This window comes from Armigeres subalbatus, chromosome 2 (genome assembly GCF_024139115.2).
Source record: "Armigeres subalbatus isolate Guangzhou_Male chromosome 2, GZ_Asu_2, whole genome shotgun sequence".
NCBI classification, from domain to species: Eukaryota; Metazoa; Arthropoda; class Insecta; order Diptera; family Culicidae; genus Armigeres; species Armigeres subalbatus.
Genome location: NC_085140.1, coordinates 161,836,585 through 161,860,750, shown reverse-complemented (window position 1 = coordinate 161,860,750; position 24,166 = coordinate 161,836,585). Strand labels below are relative to the sequence as shown.

The 24,166-nt window shown below is 37.9% G+C and overlaps 1 protein-coding gene across 2 annotated transcripts in view; it reads left to right on the top strand.

The window, feature by feature from the left end:
* Positions 1-24,166, top strand: part of LOC134211100 (potassium voltage-gated channel protein Shal) — a 641,586-nt gene that overhangs the window by 266,053 nt on the left and 351,367 nt on the right. The window lies entirely within an intron of this gene.

The following is a 24,166-nucleotide window of genomic DNA, read 5'->3' as shown; positions in this document are numbered from 1 at the left end:
TAGCAAAACGTCACTTTTTGAGAGCTCAGAAAAGAATTTGTTGCCTCAGTCCACGCCAAATGTTACCAAGATTGCTCATAACTGTCATAACTCGTCAAAACAATTTGTTTTTAGTTTAAGGATCCCCGACCAGTAGATAGTAACAGATTTATATCAGAACTTGTTGTTCTGTTACAGAAGTTTTTTATAACAGCGGTTGTTATAAAACATGTACCATTAGTAGTTAAAATAACAAAAAATGTAACAAAATCTCTTCTAGTTTTAACAAAAATATTACTAAATATGTTATCAGTTGAACAAAAACTCAAAGGTGCAGCCCAATCGGGTTGTACGCAAAGGTGACGTAGGACTACGTAGCTATACGAAATTTATTTATTTATTTATTTTTCATTTATTTATTTATTTTATTGATTCAACTTCATCTGCTTGATGCTTAATGAAGTGTGACGAGGAAAAGCCAGTTTGAGTAGACTAACATCTTACTCAAATTGGCATAAAAACCTCATATCTTTTCAAAACAGTACAGTACATAAATAAGATTTTACAAACAAACAAAGAGATTGAGTCAAAGTTATACTAAAATTAACTTATAAATATTTGAGGTCATCCTGCCTTATCAAACGTCGTCGGGGTTCTCCGGAATCCGTGGAAATATGCTCAGCGATGGTAATTATCGAGAAAAGAAAAGGCATCAAGTAGAACGATTCTTCTTCATAATTAGCATTGGACTGGAACTCACCTATTCAATAGTGATGGTCCCCTTTCCTGAAGTTTGCGTTGAAATGTAGATGCAGAACAGTTGAAGTCAAAAAGATGAAATACTACGTTGAACCTTGCAGACATGAATCGGATAGGGTCGTGAAGACCATACACAGCGCGACGGGGCTGTAGCTGCAGAAAATCACGCTGCCGAAGGTTCCTCTCAGGGGCATATAAGTTCAGCTGGCCTAATATTTCCATCGAATCTATATCTCCCAGCAAGATTTTCCCAACGAAGCTCACTTGACTGATAAATCTTCTGTATTCCAACGTTTGCAATCCTAAGAGGCGACATCGATCTTCATACGGTGGTAGGTTTGTCGGGTCACGCCATGGAAGTCTGCGTAGGGCTTTTCTCACGAATTTTCTTTGTATGGCTTCGATTCTGGCAATCCAGTTGGTGTGATATGGGCACCAGACAACTGAACTAGTCTCCAAAATTGAACGGACTAGTGCACAAAACAATGACCGTAGACATAGAGGATCACGAAATTCGTCGCAAATTTTGAAGATGAACCCCAGCTGTCTATTTGCTTTACTTATCATGTGTTCATAATGTAGACGGATAAAGCTGAGTCTAGAATGACTCCTAGGTCACGAATGTGATCTACGCGCTCCAATCGTTGGTTCAAAATTGTGTAGTCACAAATTATAGGATTTAATTTCCGATGGAATGTTATCACATTGCATTTCGCTATACTTATGGTCAATTTGTTCCTGGTACACCAATCTGCGAATTTGTTGATCAGACCCTGTAATACGTGGCAATCTTGTATGCAGTTTATCACAAAATATAATTTCACATCATCCGCGTAAAATAACCGGCAGCCCGGTGGCAGTATATCGGCTAACCACTCGACTGGCTTTCAGTGGAGGATATCATAACCTTAGAAGACACCATCCTCGAAAATCTCCGAAATAAAGGAGAAATAAGCAGAATCAGAAGTGGCACGAAACCACTTGCAAATATATATTTTTGCAACGTTTGGTTTTTGCCCGCGATGGGAACGTACGTGGCAAAGTGAAGAGAACTTAATTACAGTGAATTAATTACACATAGTTCTTTTCAGGAAACTATTTATCCAAGAAGAGGTATTGGCGTCTTCATCGATTTGGCTGTCATCGGCGGAAAGTGAAATTTTCTGGCAAGATTATTTGGTTCTGTTAGTCATTAGGATTGAAATCAGTTTTCTCCGAGTCATCATTTTATACAAAAGAAGGTCAATCCGAGATAAACTTTCTTCAAAGTGCAAAACTTAATCGTTTTGCGCCGTCAGAAAGCTACTCTTCGGTAGCAGAATCACAAGCGCTCGATTGACGGGATGATGCAATAAATTTGTTGAATGGATGTAATCACTAACATCAACTAAGCTACCACGCTAAACCCGATGCCACCGAAACAGTTCATTTTTGCAATTAACTCTTTCTTTCCATAAAATGTCTTTTTTGTTTTCCCAATGCGCCTTTCCAATAACTAAATGCATCCAAATGTTTGTCGGCACCTTCCGTTGAAATTGTTCGACCGCCACTCGATGATTTTTCGCTAAGCATCCACTATTTGGAATAAATTTCCAGCATTGCCACTGGTGCTACCCACGCTTTCGTGCTGATCGGACGTGTTTTGGTAATCTTGTTCAATACTTCGACTCGGTTCGTTTGTACGAAGGGCACCGCGCGTTGGCGAGTGCTTTTTTCGATCCCGTTATGGGTGACGAAGCAGCCGTTTCGACTGCACATAAGGGTGCAAGGAAAAAAGTGCCACTGAAGAACTACTACTCCACCTTGAAGGACGACGATGCCGGTACCCCACTGGTGAACAAAAGGCAGAAGCTGCAGCAGCAAGAAAACCAACCGGAGCGGAAGGAAAAGTGCCCGCCGATTTTTGTCAAAGGGGATACTCCTACTTTGCGGACCGCATTGCGAGGACGCATAGCAAATGGCACTTTAAAGTGCACCATCAAATTGTGTTCTGGAGGATTGAAACTAATGGCTGAATCGAAACCCCAGTACCAGAGGATGCTGGAGATTTTGAATAATGAGATGTGTGAATATTTCACGCATGATGTCCCCAGCGACAAGCCTTTCAAGGTGGTACTTCGTGGCCTCGACGATAGGCGAACAAACCTGTGCACCGAGATGTCACACAGTGCATGAATTGCTGCGGCTACGGCCATGGTACTAGAAACTGCCACTTGGCTCCTCGATGCGTCAAGTGTGGAGATATGCATCAAACTGAAAAGTGCCTATGGTACATCATCGCCAAAAACCCAGACATCAACGTTGAGGTTGATGTCAAGTGTGCTAACTGCGGAGCGAAACATGAGGCCACCGCTAAGGAGCGGAATTCGTCGAGATACGGAAGAAAGCCAGCTCCAAAAACCGGTGATCAACGACCAGAATTATCCGAACCTAGTACCTGGTACAACAACAGCAAGAACATTGCATCCGATCAACCCATGGCCATCTACTCCCCCTGAATTACGACTGAATGACGAAGAAAAGCCCGTATCCACCGATGAAGCGGCACCACTCTACAAACCTGAACAACTTCTTCCACTGTTCAACCAACTAGTAGCTCGATTGCGTAGCTGCAAAACCCGCATGGATCAGATCGTGTCACTGGGCATGTTTGTCATCGAGAATGGCTGCTAGAGGAGTAAGCTGCGAAACGAAGCGCCAGTGCACTATTCCTGGCAATGTTAGGCTAAGTTAGGTAGGTTATAAAATTTTTAAATTAAAATTACAAACCAAATACCAAAAAAGGTACAAAATGTATAACGTTACTAAACAACAAAAACAACAAAATGAAAAAATAGGATAAAAAACGGAGCTGAAGAACCTTATGGTTAAAACTCTCAAAATGTAAAATTAACTATGTATTCAAAGATGAAAATTGAAATAAAGAGAGAATTTACTACTTTACACGCTTTTGTGCTGCAGTGTCCGATCCGCTGCATCAGATTTTGTCGAATCGTTCCTTGCGGAATCCCTATCAAAATGGCTAGCGCGACGGAAAGCAGCTTTCTTGTATTCAATAAATTAAGCCCGTTAGCCCCGCCCTTTTGTGACTGATATGAGTGTAAATATATTTCGCACTCATAACGATTAATAAAGGGGCGGGGCTAATGAAATAACTTCATTATATATAAGAAAGCTGCTTTTCGGCGCGCGCGAGCCATTTCGATCAGGATTCCACAGACAACGGACCGTTCGGAGAATAACAAATTCTAAGAATCCAGTGAAACTTTCTCGCAAGATTCTTAATTTGGATATTATATGTTGGTTATCGAAGATGCGTATTGTTGCGAAGAATAACAACAGAAATTTGACTCAAGACGAAGTTTCTTCATATTACAAAACATTATCTCTTTGCATCTGTCTGTCCGAACGACGTTTACCGATGGGTGGTTGCTGTAGAAAGTTTCCACTGAGGCGGCGTCTTCATTGAAAGAAGGTTGATCCGACTATCCGAAATAAACTTTCTTTAAAGTGCAAAACTCAATCGTAAATAGCGAATTTGATAGCGCGTCGGAGGGAGATGATGTGAATTTCAATGGATGGAATCACTAACAGCAACCAAACTACCACGCCAAACCCGATGCCACCGAAGAGGTCCATTTTTGCAATTAACTCTTTCTTTTCATAAAATGTTGGTCCTGAGAAGAACCAATTTTCTTTTCCCAATGTTCCTTTCCATTTAACTGACACCACAATTTGTAATAAATTTTCAGCATCGGCACTGGCGATGCGGGATCACCACAGTGCTATTTTTATGGTCAACCTTTTCTTCATATGAAATTCTGGTTCGTTGAGGTTGAATGATCTGCAACAACACATCGAGCACCACCACCAATGCGATGGATTTTCTATGAAAATGTTATTAGCGCCTCCGTGATGCTGTGTCCGCTCCGCTGCGATCGCTTTGATGCGTCTGCTCTGCGTAGAATCTTGTTCAAACTGAGGATTAGATCCAAACCCGCAAGTGATTGATTTTTGATGTCTGTGCTAGTGATGCATGTACGTGATTGGTTAGTTTACCTATTTCTAAACTTTTTAGCAATTATCGATAATTAATAGTTAAAAATCAGTATTTTCAAATAAATACAAAGAAGCGTTGACTCATCCTTGATCGAATGGTCCAAAAAAATTTAAAATCCATCGAGAAACGGCTTAGATATTCAAGTTTGAAGTCTATCATATATTCGTGACGGTCCCCGATTTTCGCAATCGTAAAGTGTACCCCAATATAGAAAACACAGACGTAGTCCTACGTCAAAATATAACTCGATGTGTTACATAAAAAATGTGAAAATAGCTTATACTATAACAAATTATGTTATTGTTTTTGTCCAGCTGGTTCAACTTTGAATGTAGGTTCAAGTAATACTGAAGGTGGTACCTTCGTTTTTTTCCAATTCCTATCTACCAAAAATGTAGGCAATTATATTTCGGTAAAAATAAACATAACACATTATGTTATAATCATGTTATGACGATCATGAAATTTTCATTCATCCATCTTTGACAGAGAATTTATAACAAAATTATTGCAAGTTTTGTTATTTGTAACACATATTGATATAATTGTGATAAAATTTTGTTATGACTAACTGGTCGGGATGTAAACTTGCTTTTGCAGCGTTTCATTTTATACAGTTCAGTGGTGGGCTTCCTGTTCCTTCCACTCCATGCATGGCAGTTTGAGCATCGAAGATTCATTTCGCGAAAGGTTTCAATACGACTCAATGACTTATAAACACGATTTTTTTTGTGTATTTATCAAGGATACTTTCAGCCCGAGACTGGCTCGCCTCCGAACACGAAATTTATTACCGTGCAAATTCAAACTTCGGACGCTTAAGCACTTTCTGCCATAAAATCAGTCTGTTAACCTTCCTATTGCATTGAGGTCCATTTCGACCCAAGCACACCCAAAACACCGCTGTAACTTTGTAACGCAACGAGATAAAAATCTGACTTTTCCTAACTTCCGGAAGCTAAGATTCCCTGAGAAAAAGCTTTCAGCGACCTCTAGGAGAGGCGCCACAAAAAAAGTGACACATTGTTCATTGGGGTCCATTTGGACCCAAGATTTTATCACGATCACAAAAACTCAAATTTCAACCGATTTTCGATCTTTAGGCACCAAACGAAAGCTGTAGGTTTCAATAACAAGCCCATGATTCATCCAAATTGACCACTCTTGTCCCTGGGGAACCTGTACTAAAGAGGTACTGTTTGAGCTTCTCAATTTGGCACCAAATTTTCGAGTTTCGTGTTATGAAACATAAAATTGCTTGCAAATATGTGCTCTGATGATTCCAACTGTATTTGCTATCTTGTACACCCGATTCTTTATTTACACGGGGGATGCGTTCCGTGTAAACAAAGTTTTCAGTTCAAAATTTGAAAATCCGTGTAAAAAAAGTTTTATGATTTCTCGACAAATCATGCAAAATGGAGCAACTTTTCAAAAATTTCGTAAGGGGATTTTTTTTTACACGGCCGTGTAAAAAAAATCCGTGTAAAAACAGAATCGGGTGTATATGCCATTTCTGGGCAAATTTACGCCTCGAGCGGTTATCGGAAAGCCCTCTGGAAGATCCGGAACTTCCGTGAAATTGGCCAATTCTAAAAGTTAATCCCAGAGCCTCGCGATTTTTTCGTAACCATTCATTCTGGAAAATTGTTGGTGCAATCAATAGTTAAAGCCTTCTGTGACCTACAAATGTCCCAGAAACGGAACATCCGTGAAAGGGATCAAAGATCACTCCAGAGTATAACGATTTTTTCATAACCATTCATTCTGACGAATGTAATCAATATTGAAAGTCTTCTGTGGTCTACAAATGTCGAAGAAACAATCCTTCGGAAGATCTGGAACATTCGTCCATAATACTCGTCCGAAATTTGATTATCCACGGTACAAGTTTGTTTCGTTCCGACTATACTATTTTCCGTGAACGATATTTTTTCTAAAATTTATAAATAGAAATCTTTCCATTTTTTTGTATGTGTAAAAACGTTTGAATTTTCATTTAAAAAAGTAAAAAAGTACAGTCGTTGTGATCCAATAGGTGGAGAATAAAAAAAATCAGATATTTTTTTATTATTTAAATATCTTAAAGCTTACTATTTTCCTTGAACGATATTTTTTCTAAAATTTATAAATAGAAATTTTTTTATTCGTGCCAAAAAATTGAAAATCGGTCCATTGGATCAAGAGTTACGAAAGTTAATTATTTTCGGTACAAATCATTCAACCACATATTGAGCAACATAGGAAAATGTATTGCAGGTAACCACGTTCCTTTGATGGGACTCGTACCCACGACCCTCATTACTGTATAGTATTTAAATTGTCTGGCAGCTATATTTACAAACATTCTTCATCAGCAAATGCACTGCTCAAGTAGAGGGTGTGAGTGTGCCGCATTGCGTAGTAAGAGCACGTAACTTAAGTTCAGTTCAATCAAAGTTAATTTCGTGTGCGAAAAGCGGCCGTCATGCAGAAGACCCCAAGCATTCGAATGAAAACTTTTGTGTAAGTTAGCAGAACAAAGACCCGTTGCTGCTAAACAGAATTATATACTGTAGGGTCATGGGTTCGAGTCCCATCGAAGGGAAAGTGGTTACCTCCAATACATTTTTCAAATCAATATCTTCCACATAACGTACATATTCACATATGAGTTTTCATAACATTGTAAAATAAAGAATTATAGCCTTACATCATTCGAATCCCAAACAGTTCTTTTTAGAACTATCAATTATGATTCCAAAAGAGTTGTCAACCGATGAAAATCATCCCCCAGGCAGAGTTGTGTGCTGCTGAAGTCAACGGCAGAAAAGGATTTCCGCTGGGACCGCCACTGATCTACTTTTACAGTCAGTAAAAAGGTGTTGCGCTGTCGTTTCTGCTTGTTTCGAAATATTAATCAAACTGAGGATTAGAACTTAACCTGTAAGTTGCATTAGAACGTCAACGTTCATGCTTGCAATACACTTATAAGATTGGTTGATTTACCGAAACTGATTGTTAAACTGTTAGCAAGTAATTTGATTTAAAGTAATTTGATCGAATGACGTTTGGCACTGTTAGTGCATAGTGAGAAGTGAGTAATGATAAATGAAAGGGAATGATGTAAGAATAGTGAGATGTGTGCAGTAGCAAGTAAGAAGTTAGTACATGCAGGTAAGAAATGAGAAGTGACAAGTGAATTTTAGAAGTGAGATGTGATAGTTGAGAAGTTAGAAGTAGGAAGTGAGTAGTGATGGACACAGAAGCAAGAGGTGAGAAGTGAGAGATGATAATTGGGAAGTAGAAAGCGAGATGTTCAGAAGATAGAAGGAAGAAGAAGAAGGACAAAGTAAGAAAAAATTAAGGAAACAAAAAAAAATATGGGGAAAGAAAATAGGAAAAGAAGGAAGGATGAAAAACAGAGAAAGGATTTGAAAGGAATGAGCATTAATTTAACAATTTTTAGATCTCACATCTGACCTCTTACTTGTCACATCTAACTTTTTCAGAGACGAGCCAGCCTTGGGCTGAAAGTCTCCTAAATAAAGATAAAAAAACTAACTTTCCATTTCTCACTTCTTACCTCGCACTTCTCAATTCTCACTTCCCATTTCTTACTTCATGTTTCTCACTTCTCACTTCTCATTTTTCACTTCTCACTTCTTACTTCGAATTTCTCATTTCTAACTTCCCACTTTTAACTTCTCACTTCGCACTTTTCACTTATCTTATCTTATTTTTTAATTCACTTTCTATTTCTCACGTCTTATTTTTTATATGATGTGAGAAATGTCCCACTCCTTACTTTTTTCTTTACACTTTATGTAATTCTTACTACTCACTTTTCATAACTTACTTTTCACTACTCGCAATCTATGTTTTTTATTTTCTATTCGGATAAACGACCAGTTTAGTCAAACAACATTCAGCCAACATTCAGCGGCTTTTGGCCAAATGCCATTAACCCAACGGAGTTAGGCCAAATGGCCCAACTTCGTATAGGGTAACGGTACCAATAGTAGAGGTATTAGTAGATCCACAATTTTTTTTTTTTAAATTGATAATTATGGGAAATGCACTGCTTTAATATCTTAGTCAATAGATAAACTAATAAATTTGCTAACAAAAATGAGATAGACGTCATTTAACATCCACAATAGACTGGCCCAGATTACTATGGGGAGAAAAAAATGTTGTCGAATTCCACGGGCAGTCTTCAAGATGCAGCCCCGCGCAAATGTTTATCCGTGCTGCCGCACTCGAATGAACATTCGCTTCGGGCTCGAACGTGCACTCGTAAAAATGAGCATGAACCCGAGCGTAGGCTGGATGCGCATGTTTTGCACCGCGCTCACAGCGGCGCTCGAACATTGATGTTTTCAGCGCGGCTGTGAGCGCCGCTTTGAGCACGGTACAAAACATCGGTTACAATCATCAGACATTGCTTGGTTGGCTTGGCTTAGAATTTTGGTGTTGAAACTCTAGTTTTAATATAATTGAATTTCAATCGTTTGATGATACTTTGTTCGTAAAGTTAAAAAGGAACTTATTTATCATCTTATTATGCGCGTAGATATTTGAAATATCCTCAATGACAGAGTGTAAGGACATTCTACGAAAAACATAAGCATAAGAAAAGTCCCGTACTTCTAACCATTTGTAATTGAATAGCCTTTAGACTTGTTAAGAAGAGTTTCAAAAATTCTTTCGGTTGCTTTCCTGTGCAATTTTTTTTTTAATATTATCTTTACGTTTCTTCTTCGACTTTGAAAAAGGTTGGAACTTTAAGTTTTATGTAATTTCCTTTAAAAGTCGCACTACTTGCACTGACTTATCTTTACACAAGTGAGTTATGAATGTGTATACTTGGGTTGCTTTTTAAGCGGATTTCATAATTCACGCGATTTTTTAAGCGAATTACGACATTTACGCCGTTTTTCTACGCAATTGTTTTCACAAAGTTGTTCTACGCGGATGTACGTGGAACGTATTCCCCTCGCAAAGACCGACCTCATTGTATTAGATTCAAGCGAGTAGAAACGCGGTAATATTTTAAAATGCCGCTTAAGTTTACGATATTGGAGGACGGTTTTGTAATCCGTGATTTTTCTTACCTTCAGTCATTATCAAGGTACATCAACGGAAAACATGTTCAAATAATCAAATATGGATCGTATATTTTGTGTATGCAGGGTACCCGAATTTTATAGAATTTTGCGTAATGTGACTAAGTTGTCCGGCACTGAGGGATTTCTCTCTACTTGAGATGGAAATGTGTGTACATATTTTGGCAATTTGACAATGCAATAATCAACAATCAGGAGTATTCATTATATAAGCCTTCATGTGAAATCGGAATTATTGAACAACTAATGCATAAATTTTAACTCACGTGCTTTACTATGTATCTACCTACCAAAGAAAAAAAAACCATTCTATATGTTCGACACATTTAGTTGAGGGTTTGTGGAAACAAAGTAAGTTGACACACAGTCTACAATATCGAAACATTTTTTTTTTCTTCAATGGGTCTACATTTCAACTGCAACTTAACCTGTTTTCAACTAAGGGTTCCCTATTAGCATTTAAAGTAACCGTTATAATTGAGGCTTTTCTATGCCTGCCATTGTATACATGTGTTTTGTGTATCTTATGTAGCAAACACAATGAATATACTGGCAATCAATTAACTAATCCGTTTATTGTACACTTTTTATGTTTTTGTTTTTTAGGAAGATTTTATATTTCATTTGTTTCCCCAATTGAGTTTCATTCTTTCAATGAAGCTGGATAGAAACAATAATGTTATGTATAATCTTTGCTTACAAACTAAATTTTTATTTTAAAGTTAGTTTGCTTCACGTTTTGGATTATTTTCAACAATAAAACATAACACGCTTGCTTTTCACATACTAAAGGGCAATGCAGAATGGGTGCTTTTGCGAACGTTTTGACGCACGCAAATGCAAATGCTGAAACCATAACTTGTGTTCATCTACGAACTCCGATTCGTCTTTTTTTGCTATGCCCCTCAACTATGGCGAATACGAAACATGCCGCATAATCGTAAACTATCGCGCTCGGCTCAAAACCTATTCTCACAGCCTCAGTTCTCAGCCTAAGCACACAGACTGAGCACACAGCATGCTGCATAAGCACACAGCTTAAACACACAGCCCAAGTTTTGAACTTGAGCTCGAGCCTGAGCTGAGCCGCACCGCGTTCATTTTTCGCACCCATGTTCGATGCTGATGGTGAACACGAGCTTGAAGGAGAACGCGCGCTCGGGATGAACATGAACTTGCAAAAACTGCACTCAAGCTCAGCGCCGCTTATGTTTTCGTGAAGACTGTCCACGGGGCACCCCCCAGAATTGTGTCTTTGGGTGAGAAAATTAATCTCTGAAAATTTCAGCTAAATCGCTTGTTGCATAAGCTGGCGCATTTGATTTGAAGTTTGTATGGGGATTTCAGCCAAAATGTATAGGAAAATACACCTCCGTCACTCATTCGATCTGGAAATTGGTTCTGATTGCTCGATTGACCTCAGAATTGCAAAAACGGCAGTTGGTATGCTACAGAACAATTTCACAGAACATTCTTCTTCTTCTTCTTCTTATTGGCATTACATCCCCACACTGGGACAGAGCCGCCTCGCAGCTTAGTGTTCATTAAGCACTTCCACAGTTATTAACTGCGAGGTTTCTAAGCCAAGTTACCATTTTTGCATTCGTATATCATGAGGCTAACACGATGATACTTTTATGCCCAGGGAAGTCGAGATAATTTCCAATCCGAAAATTGTCTAGACCGGCTCCGGGAATTGAACCCAGCCACCCTCAGCATGGTCTTGCTTTGTAGCCGCGCGTCTTACCGCACGGCTAAGGAGGGCCCCAGAACATTGTATGATGATTAAATGAACTTTTATATAGATTTCGGCTGATGCGATTCGATAAAAAAACCCAAAAATACACAAATCAGCTCCTAATAAATCAGCCGAAAATTATATAAAAGTTCATTTAATCATCATGCAATGTTGTGTGAAATTGTTCTGTAGCATACCAACTGCCGTTTTTGCAATTCTGAGGTCAATCGAGCAATCAGAACCAATTTCCAGATCGAATGAGTGACGGAGGTGTATTTTCCTATACATTTTGGCTGAAATCCCCATACAAACTTCAAATCAAATGCGCCAGCTTATGCAACAAGCGATTGAGCTGAAATTTTCAGAGATTGATTTTCTCACCCAAAGACACAATCCTGGGGGGTGCCCCGTGGAATTAGACAACTTTTTGTTTCCTGGGCCAGTCTAATCCACAATTACCAAATATTGCTTGCACCACTATGGGTACACTGTTCCTTTAGTGGCGGTAAAAATTAATTTTGGTTCCTACAGTGGTGCTATCCATTGGTTACAGTTGCACCACTATAGGTGCAGGGGAGCCAATTTTGTTAAGAAAAATCATTGTTTTCAATAGTTTTTCAAGCGAAATCTTAAGATAAGTTGCATTTAACAGGATATCTCATCATCAACTGACACTATCGTAAACTATATAAGTATGATAAATCTCATTAAAGCCTCACTACCTCCACTATTGGTGCTACCTCCACTAATGGTACGGTTACCCTATATCATACATGTGAACTGATTTTGACAACATTGTGTTAGCGAGGTGAAAATGCATTAGAAAATTACTTAGAGAGTATCCAGTAAGGAAGGCATCGACTTACGGAAGAAACGCAGTATGCTAGATTCAAGGGACTTTGAATTTCATCAAGTAAGGGAGAATATCGAGTTACAGAACATCGAGTTAGGGATTAGTAATTATAAATCAATATTTCGATACATTGGATATGAAGCGTACCGGTTACTTTGCAACAATAAATTCTCTGAGTTCTCGATCCATAAATAGGGACCACGAAAGCATACTAATCAATCTTAGTTTTTAGGAAAATCAAGATTTCTTCAAGTTTTACTAATTTAATCCTCAAGTTTTGAAAATACTTTTTTGTTATTCGGTAACTCGATAATTAATTAACAGTATAAGTATACTAAATATATTATTTTGGAAAGTTTATACGGAAAAATCACTCTAATAAAGTATTTTTACAATATTTTAAAAAGTCATCTATTCTATCTTCAAAGCCCATCCGTAAGCTATATCAATCGTAAGCTACTCGAATCGAACCGTTACTGAGAGCAATATTCATCAGAGTGCTTTTGATGCTACCTCATTTAACCTCACGGTTCATTGCCTTTTTCCAGATTGCGTACTACTTTTTCCTTTTCGTAGAACTACTGTAGACGGCTCTTTGTGAGCACAGTCCGTGGCCCTAAGAGGGATATCTGGCCCATCAGTGATTTATCGTTGGTGACGAATTATAAGCATATAAATAAAGGAAACGTTTATGAAGAGAGATCATTCTTACAAACCATTGCAAATGCATCATAATTGCTAGGACGGTTAACATTCTCTTGTTTTTGTTAGAGTGACATACAGCATACAGCTGGTTTATCATCATTGTTCTTATGGTTCAATACACGAAAAAGATATCATCATCGGCACCGCTAGTTGGACCAATATAGACTTTTTCTATTGATATGATAAGCAAGCCTGATTACCCTGCTGACAAATGAAAGCCTTCAAGCAAAACTAAATATGCAGATTAGATTGCTCAAAATTCTGTCTGATTATACAGAGAGCTCCCATTCATTTCCATACTACCTGATCCACCCAAAAAGGTAAGACAACCACCAAAAAAGCGTTCCAAGCTGGGTACTAAATCTCCTTCCATTCTTCTAAGCCAGCTGGTACCCCTCTGGAATCAAGACTCTAATCTCATTCTCGTTTGCCGAACTAGACCAGACAAGTACGTTAAACATTCAAAATCAAACATCAGATCCTGTTAGGGTAGACAGCCTTCGACCCGGACTCTGCCAGTTAGCTTCGTACGTAAGCCTCGGATCCCGCACTAAAAGATTTCCCAGCGACGTCGGCAGTAGCTCAGGCACGGCCACATTCACCTTATTCTTTATTTATTTTCCCTTGGTGTTTTCGGAGCCACATATGTTTTCTCTGCGTATTAAATTAAATTGCATATGAAATCCCCACACTGGTGGCCGGAGTGGCTGGTTGCTTAGGCTCCTATTTTCACCCAGCAGTACGACCACGACGATATAGACGACTGCTCCGAAGTAGACGAGAATGATGACGACGACGACGACGACGCCGACCTCAGTGATGAAGACGTCTTGATGGCTCGGGCTATGTTTGTGCTCTATTTGTGCTACACACAGCTGCCTATTTGTTTATGCAGATCAAACATCAACATCTTCGACGGTTTTGCATATGATTCATCTTCGTTTCCGGGGGAATAATAGATGGGTGTATAAGAGGAGGTAAAAGTGGGCTTTAGTGACGACATTGATGACGGTTGGTGACAACAAAGGCTTTGAGGCTTAACCGTAGTGAGGTGACCATCTCCAGCCAACCCAAAAGCAGCCATTTGTTTCCTTTTATTCCAGACGGTCACTTAGGTCGGGTATTTACTTGGTTTTATATCTCGTTCCAAATATGTATATATTTTTTTTTGTATTCAGGAAGATTAACATGTAAATGGTTGTTCAGCTGGAAGTGATGGTAAAGAATTGCTTGAAGGATTGATGCGCATTAAACACAAGAGGATTTGAGAAAAATATGGTAAGTTGTGACATATGCGCCATAAAAATATACGAATAAAACAAGTCATAAAAAGTAGCTACCATAATATTGCATAATCAGAAGTTTCTGTATAATGCGGAAGCACACATTTTCTACATTTTCACATATTTATGCATGGATCATTGATTACCATAAAGTAGGGCCTTTTTGAGACTAATTTGAGAAACGTGCAGAAAGTTTTTTGGAATAAAGTGAAACAACTCTCAGAATACTCTGAACTAACAAGGTTGTTAGGCACGGGTTGGTCGAGCACCCAGTTTATTTTTTCCGCACGTCCATTACCCATGTGATATGCTGATTGGCTCCACATATGTATAATCAGATGAAACTGGTGCAATATCAGCACTACTGTTCCTCACAATATTACAATCACGACTGTTGCAAATGTGGTGAATATGATTCTCTATTTTTATTGATAGAATTTCCTTGGGAATTTCGAAGAAGTTGCCATCTAGGAATTCTTAGGTTGACACAGAAAAAAGAAATTTCAATCAAAAAATTTAAAAAAAAATCCAATTGGATACAATTACCCATATATTGATTTTTTGATTTATTTTATTCTTAATTGAAAATTTTGAAAGAGGGAAACCCTCATTTGATCGAATTGTTATGAATTCTTTCTCAGAAAAGGCACAGAACAGTTCAGTGCATCCCAAGTGGCGCAAATGGCAATCTTTAAAACTCTTTATCATTTTAAAATCACTCAAAATTAATGATTCATCCGCTTATTTTGTTTATGAAGATACCAAAAACGGAGGATGGAGATGTACATTTGAATTCATCTCGATTTGACAGTTGTAGGAGAACTTTATCAAATTTAAAGTAAGGGAAATTATTAAGACCTTTTTTGTCTTTACTTTTCACTTTAGTATTATCCCATTTATCCCTTTTATTGTAACTTTACAAATACGTATTTCGACTTCATCAGTTAGGTCGACTTCAGTGTCTCGTACTTGACTCGTACGTGAGTCAAATCCATCAATTCAACCACTTTTTTGAAAGGATACTTTCGACTGTTGTGCTCAGTTTTGCTTGACTATTATCGGCTTTTTTAGTCTTATAAAGCAGCTAAAACGTTATTGTATCTATTTTCCGACGTTTCGGTGTATATTTTACCTTCTTCAGGGATTTAGAAGGTGAAATATACACCGAAACGTCGGAAAATAGATGCAATAACGTTTTAGCTGCTTCATAAGACTGAAAGAGCCGATAATAGTTAAACAAAATAAAAAATAACCACGTACATAAATCCCGAAATCCGTGTCAAAAAAGTCGCATAAAGAGACTCTCGTGAAAAACGCGTAGAATAAATGACCAAACAATGCATAAGTTTTGGAAAATAATGTCTCATGTAAAAAAAATCAAAATTGAAAAAAAATCAATCAAAAAATCATCCAACAAAAGGAACTTACGTGTAATTTGAATGAACATTTTTCGAATTTTTATTGGTAAAGAACAATTTAGATAAACTACAACAAAACAGTGGAAATTATGTTCAAGAATTTCGGATTCATGATTTCAAATAACATCGCAATTTGAAGATTTGTTATTTATAAGCTCCAAAAATTATGGAACAGATATGATTGAAGAAAACTTTATTCGGCATTCGGCCAAAACGGAAATTTGGTCAAAATATCGTTTGCGTTTGGCCGGATGACAATGAAATTCCTAAAACTGCTGTTCAATACTTTCTCGCATTTTTCTTGTTACTTATTCAACATACTTAAGTCGTAAATACCCTTTCTGTTGACTATTATTGATATTATTACTATTACTAGCTTTATGTACCCGGCCTTGCTCGGAGTTGCCAGTTTAATTCGCAGTTTTTTTCACCATCGGAATTGGAATAGGTCAAAAGGATAATTGTGTTTTCTTATTGATATTTCATCATTTGATTAAAAGAAGGTAGATTACATTTGAAAACATTGACTGATTTTGAAAATGGGATCAAACCCAAAATCGCTTTATTCCGGGCAAACGTCTATTTCTAAAGAAGGAAAAACATACACCGATGCCTTATTCCGGAAAAACGTCTATTTTTAAAGAAATGATCACATTTACCGTCCAGAAGGAAACACTTTAATCATTGCTTTTCTCTGGGCAAACCATGATTTCGATGAAGTGTTGAGTTGATCGATCCCTGTCATCTTCGCCTTCTTAAGAAAAAGAATGTTTGTTCCAAATTTGGTTGAAATCGGGCAAGGGTACAGAAGTTATGCTGGAACATTGGATCATTGCATACCTTGCTTTTATTTATTAATCTTGAATCATTATCATATAATTATCATACCTTTTAAAATTTGGAATAAAGGTTACTCGATTATGGATCACTATGCAATTTGATCATTCATAATCATCAATCATTAATCATATCGATCGTTAATCATTAACCATACACATAGTGTGTCAACATTTAATCACGATCGGTAATCGTTAATCATAATCCAACGGTTTTTTCATCTATTATTCATAATCGTTAATTATTGTCAAAAATGAATTTAATCATTAATCATTATCAGTCATCATTTTCAAAAATTATAATTCATTAATCATAATCTTTAATCATAGAGTTGAATGATTTAATCATTTAATCTGCTTAGAATTGGTCCTGGGGTCAGGAGTTACACTGAATTGCCCGTTTTCTAAAGACAACCGCTTTCCCTTTACCCTTCCTCTTTTCTCAACGGCCATTTCACCCCTTTGTTATCTTCTCCTAGGGATAGAAAATGTGTACCAAATTTGGTTGAAATCGGTACAGGGGTTCAGAAGTTACACTAAATTGCCCGTTTTCTGAACAATACCCTCCCTTCAGACCCCTACCCCTTATCCAAATTTCCTCCCGTACGATCGGCTCCTCATAGTGAATATGTGTACAAAATTTGATTGAAATCGGTCCTGGGGTTGGGAGTTACACTGAGTTGCTCGTTTTCCAAAGACAACACCTCCCCTATACCCTCCCCTTTTTCCAATGACCATCCCATCCCCTTTGTTATCTTTTCCTTATGATGTAGAATGTGTGTACCAAATTTGGTTGAAATCGGTACAGGGGTTCATGATTTACTTTGAATTGCCCGTTTTCTAAACAAAACCCCTCCCTCCAGACCCCTCCCCCTTTCCCAAATCCCCTCCCATATGATTACCTCCTCGTAGTGAATATGTGTACAAAATTTGGTTGAAATCGGTCCTGGGAGTTGAAAGTTACACAGAATTGTTCGTTTTCTGAACAAAACCCTCCCACCACCCCTCCCCTTTTCTACATGACCATCCCACCCCTTCGTTAACTTCCCCTGCTGATAGTGAATGTGTGTACCAAATTTGGTTGAAATCGGTCCTGGGAGTTGAAAGTTACACAGAATTGTTCGTTTTCTGAACAAAACCCTCCCACCACCCTCCCCTTTTCTACATGACCATCCCACCCCTTTGTTAACTTCCTCTGAGGATAGAGAATGTCTGTACCAAATTTGGTTGAAATCGGTCCTGGGAGTTGAAAGTTACACAGAATTGTTCGTTTTCTGAACAAAACCCCTCCCACCACCCCTCCCCCTTTTCTACATGACCATCCCACCCCTTTGTTAACTTCCTCTGAGGATAGAGAATGTCTGTACCAAATTTGGTTGAAATCGGTCCTGGGAGTTGAAAGTTACACAGAATTGTTCGTTTTCTGAACAAAACCCTCCCACCACCCTCCCCTTTTCTACATGACCATCCCACCCCTTTGTTAACTTCCTCTGAGGATAGAGAATGTCTGTACCAAATTTGGTTGAAATCGGCCAAGTGGTTCAGAAGTAGTTAGCGAACATACATACATAGATTGGTTTTTATATATATAGAAGAATAGAAGATTAAGATTATAGCTCGAATCGAACAATCTTGGTTACCGAATATAACAATAGATGCGTGATTAATAAATCATTTTCCGACTAATGAAGGTCATTTGGTCAAACCAGTTGTTTGGCTGATAAGATCATTTGATTGAAAAACCCGTTTGGTTTAAATGCTTTTTTTTGGCGGGACACGCACACGACCAAGGTTGTCGTTAGGCTGATTTGGTCGTACATGTCAATTGCTAAGGTAAGAAAATGTCGCTTGACCGAACAATAATGAAGATGAAAAGTACGAAGTGATTAATGATAAGTGAGAAGTTAGAAGTAAGAAATGAAAATTTATATATTACGAGTGAGAAGTGAGAAATAAGAAGTAAGAAGTTTCATTGCTCACTTCTAATTCCTCATTTTTTACTTTTCACTGCGAAATGAGAAGTGAGAAATAAGTGAAACGTCACACGTCTACCTTCACATTTCTCAATTAATATTTATTACTTTTCACTTCTCACATCTCATTTCTCACTTGTTACTTTTCAATTCTTAGTTTTTCTTCTCACTTTTTATAATGATAATTGAGAAGTAAGGAAATAGATTTGAGATATGAGAAATAAGAAGTGGAACGTCTCACATTTCAATTCTCACTTCTGGCTTCTCATTTCTCACTTCGCACCTCTCATTTTTCGCAGTGAGAGGTGTGAAATGCGGATTGAGAAATGAGAATTTATATATTACGAGTGAGAAAAAGGAAGTAAGAAGTTTCATTGTTTACTTTTCATTGTGAGAATGATAACTGCAAAATGAGAAGTGAGAAATAAGTGAAACGTCACACGTTTACCATCACACTTCTCACTTTTTACTTATTACTTGTTACTTTTCACTGCTCACTTCTCAAATCTCATTTCTCACTTGTTACGTCTCACTTGTTACTTTTCAATTCTTATTTCTTTTTCTCACTTACCATTGTGATAAGTGAGAAAAAACTGAAGAAATAGATTTGAGGTGTGAGAAATAAGAAGTAAAACGTCTCACTTTCCACTTCTCTTATACTCACTTATAATTTCTCACTTCGCACCTCACATTTTTCGCAGTGAGAGGTGAGAAATGCGGATTGAGAAGCGAAACGTCTCACTTCTTATTTCGCACTTTTCACTTCTCATTTCTCACTTTTGATTTCGCTTTCCAATTATCGTTAATCACCTCATACTTTGCACATTAATTATTTTTTCGTAATGGTGTTGTCGACTGGACTTAGTTCATTTTATAATTTGGCTTTATCAGTCTATAAATTCAAGAACGATTTTTTGGTTACATTCCCGACGTTTCGGCCGATTGGTTTTAGCCTTTCTCAAGGGTCAAGGTCTATCGCCTATCGTTACTTTTGGTTCTCCACATCGGATGTGGAACGAGTTTTAATTCTATGGAGCGGCTTGTTATCGTGGAGGAGGAGAACAGAGTTTTAAAGAAAAAAGTAAGGAGCTATCAGAAAAAATATGTCTAAACAGAAGTCACAGATGGTGTTGCCGAGTAACTGACATTTGTGTTTTTCTTTTTATTTACATTATCGATACACGATAAACAAAGATCTTCAAAATAGTATTAATGTTTGAGTTTTTGTGCAACAGATGGAAGCACTTTCATTGATTTCAGTAACTCTGGTGAGATGTATGAAAAGTTTTGAACTCGGTTATCTTATTGCTACTTGCCATCTTTGATATTATGCCCAAAATGTGTTTATGAAATCAGAAGTTTTAACGACATATTTCGATTCAATTTTAAAACAGGGGATTTTGCAGGTCTTCTGGAATGTGACCGATGTGACCGGATTCAACCCAAGTGGCCCAGGAAATCTGAAAATATTGTTACCATTATTGCTTTGTGGAATCATGAAGTCTGAGGTGTGACATGTTCTGTTTTGTAAATGATATTTGTAAATGGCCACTTATTCCGCAGACAATTGATTCCAACGGATTCTAGATTCATTCTGGAACCGTACTGAAGATTAACCCAAAACTAGCATGAATCGAAAATTAGGATCCATCCAGATGGAATGCAAGTTGTTAAAAGCGGTTAAAACTAGATTTCAGGGACGAAAGTTTTTCAAATTTTAAACTATTTTCCGTGGAAATTATTAATTAAACCATTTATAATTTGCACGGAAAAATCTCAAATTTTAAAAACTGTTTTTGTCGAAGAACGCTAGGAGGTTTTCCAATCTTTCAAAAGGTGAACTTATATTTTTTTGCTGGAATTTCTTTTGAATCTGTGAAAATTTAGAAAAAAATTCTAGGAAGTTTGAGATAATTTTGTTAAACTTCCAAACGATTTTCCATGAAGAATCGGAAATTTGGAATTGAGCATGACGACAGTACACTTCCTAGTTGCTATTCCTTGACCGACCAGAACAATCGTAATTGCATGGATGAATCATGGCTTTCCAACCTCAATGTGCACAGCCCGAGAGCTCTAGACTTTTCAGTGGTCAATTACTGCGCCAGCCACGTCCCTACACGGACAGATAAATCAACCCAAACTTTGAGTTCAATATACGCACTATTGAGAATATCGCAGAAATATTTACCCAAATTTGGGTAGTTTTCCCTTTCTTTCCCATGATTGCTATCAAAACTAGAGCAAGATGCAAACACCTCACCGAGGTTGCTCAGCCCAATAACCCAAATTTGAGTAAATTCAATATTCTCTATTTTGGGTTGATCAAGGTCCGCTTAGGATAAATTAAACTCAGCTTTGGGTAAATTGTTTACATGGGATTAAAGGCAAACTACCTAGTGCCAGAAAAGTCATTTTACTCAAATTTGGTTTATTGGCCCAATCCACGGTTTTGAGTGCAAACAACCCACTTTTGGGTAGTTTTGGTTTTCAGTGTACGGTCTATCGGAGATGGGGATGAATTGATTATGTAATCACTCGCTCAATTAGAAACTGAAAAAAATGTACTGATGAATTAAATACTTGTAATGTTGGTGATTCTCTGGCTGGTAATCCTAGCTCAGTTATGTTCAGTTAAAAATTGATAAGGTACATACCCGTGTATTCTATCGGTATTTTCCCAAAGTAATCCTTTTAACTCCGTGAATAATCAACCATCGAACACACTTTAACTAGATATTGAAACCACAAAAACGATTTTTTTTCTGACCAGCAATCAACTCGTATGACCAAACTCCCTCGATAGCCACATCCCTCAGCGGCATCGACGGAATGACATCGCTGATGTGAGAAAATCCTCACTCGTACCTAAGAGCCCTTTTCACATCAGAAAGCACTCTACATTGTGCGCTTCGCAAATTCCCTCGAAGCCCACGAGAGCATCACTACTGGTCTGCTCTTATGCTTTATGCCAGCGCACTGAGCACATGACAGCCACTTCCAAAGGGACTGCACATGCACTCATATGAACAATAACGGGAGGAATGCATTATGCACCACGAATAATTGATAATTTGCCATTGTATCTCTTTTTTGTTCTCCCCCACCATCGTATGGCACTTGGTCCTCCAGACACGGGGAGTCCTTGCTACGTGGTCCCCATCGCCACCGCTATCGGAGTCGTTCAAAAGTGAATATTTGCACGAACAATTCAATTTTCAATTTCAATTCCCAGCATGGCCCGGGCGCTGATACTGTCAGCAAAAGCATCATCAACGATTTCACTGGCGTAATTGGGGAACATATAGCGCATAGGGTTACTGTTCCGGTGCTTCATCTCGTGGCTCCTTCAATCATATTAGCATTTTATTTTCTTAAGCAATGAATGTGCATGATAGAATTGACGAATTTAGGAATTTATTCAAATTCCCGAGATAAGGTGAATTTGTTTGGTACTCTGAACTGATAAATTAAACAATTGACCCATTTAAAACACACAAAATTTTAAACACTTCTACGCAAAATAAAGAAAGCAATCTCCATTCATTCGGGGTATAAATTTTCGTTGAAGATAATTTTTCATGCACCAAATTGATTGAAGATAACTTTTTCAGCACGAATTCTACGTTTGTCAAATGAAGCCTGCCAAGTTTGATAAATACTACGTGTGCTGGAGGTTAGAATTTAAAATAAGCTGCATACACTAGTTTTTTAGCATAACGTATTCAACTTTAATTTTATTGTTTGAGTTAACAATGCCACTGATTATCTTTTCGCAGAGTATTTGAAACCTTTATGCCCTTTAGAACTTTTCAAGTAATTGTGAGACATTTAGAATACACTCTACAGGAATGCAACTTGTATAACCTATCAGAATATGATTATTAAAGTGACATTTATATGCAATACTTAAATTAGTATTTAAATGATCGTTATGCAATTACCGTTTTAAATATTTGTTTTTGATAACAACAAATAAAATATTCCGTGATGGTTTTATAAAATCTGAGGCAGAATAATAATCTTACCACCATTTTTCCATTTTTCTGTAGTGAGCTTTACTGAAATTATTCACAAAGATAACATTTTTATTGATTTTGTCAAGATAAAGTCAACTCATAATGTGGTTACCCTATATCATTTTTTTTCTGGATCACTTTAATGATTCTTTCCACGTGAATCCTCCAGAATTTCGACAATCGAATTCAACCCTGTGTGCGCCTCGGCATTTGAAAGTTTGCATGACAATTAGGATGGTCGTTTTCACGTTCTCCACAGGGCAGGGCAGGAAAAATGATATACAGTCGCGGCACATGCTCTCCACTCACGTTTCTATTTCACGTTCGGATCCAGCTGACCCAATTAAAATTTTAAGAGATTCCGCAATTGAGCTTCCATCCGCAAAACTTTGCCGCCGCAATTCCCATCCACTGCTGCAGACATCGTGTCACGTCGTCGAGATGTCAGATCGTGAGCAGCATCTACCGGGGCAATCCCGAGTGCCGGTTAGCTTCTGCTCGGATGAACTTTTGACTTATGGAGCCCCCGATCCGTTCTGTGGGCAGGCACCATTTGTGCCTTTTGTGTTACTTTGTCTTTGAATGTTCAATCATAAGCGATGGTGGAGCAGAAGGAGGTTAAGACTGAGCAGAATTCATCAGTGCCGCTCGGTGCCATAGCGCTATTTCTTTGCAATTTTGTTTTATCATCTCTGGGTCAGGCCAGGATGGGAATACTTGAGTGTTCATCTTCGGTGGAAGTGATTGAAATTTTTCAATCCATTTACTGTTTCTCTAATGATGGAACTGGACCATGCGATTTTTAGTTGGTTGGTACAAGTTGAACAATTTGAATTTTTATGTCTGTTATCCCTCACCCAGCTGAAGGTGTTGGTCAAGTAGTACTATAAATAATTCGATCAGATCTCATACTCCGTAATGGTGCCTTTTTTGTTATGAAGACTAGTACTACAAAACGGATTCACTTCTGACACCGTGGCCTACGTCAGAATAAATAGCAAACGACTTCGCACTTGTAAGCTACAGGGATGGAAAATCCGACTAATTAGACACCCGAACGTTAATTGTCCAATCAACCCAATGGATGCTGCAACTTCTTCTTTTTCATGGCATCGATCTGTCGAGCGCAACTCATTCGGTTTAAAGAATACAATCGATCTTCAAAACTTAACACCGTAGCACTTGAAAGTCACAACATCGATCACAATATCTTCATAGTTCGCCATAACCAGAACACCAGCCGAATTGTAATATTTTAGGATTGTTTGGAAAATACAAAAATTTGACAAGCCATTATACTTGTTTCCTCCACCGTAGTATAAAATTCTGTTCACCATCACGCATGCACATGATATTATTTTCTTCACATTCAAACTCGAAACGCGCCTTTTATAAAAACATTCGAGAAAATTCGGGAAAACTGAAGAAAAAACGT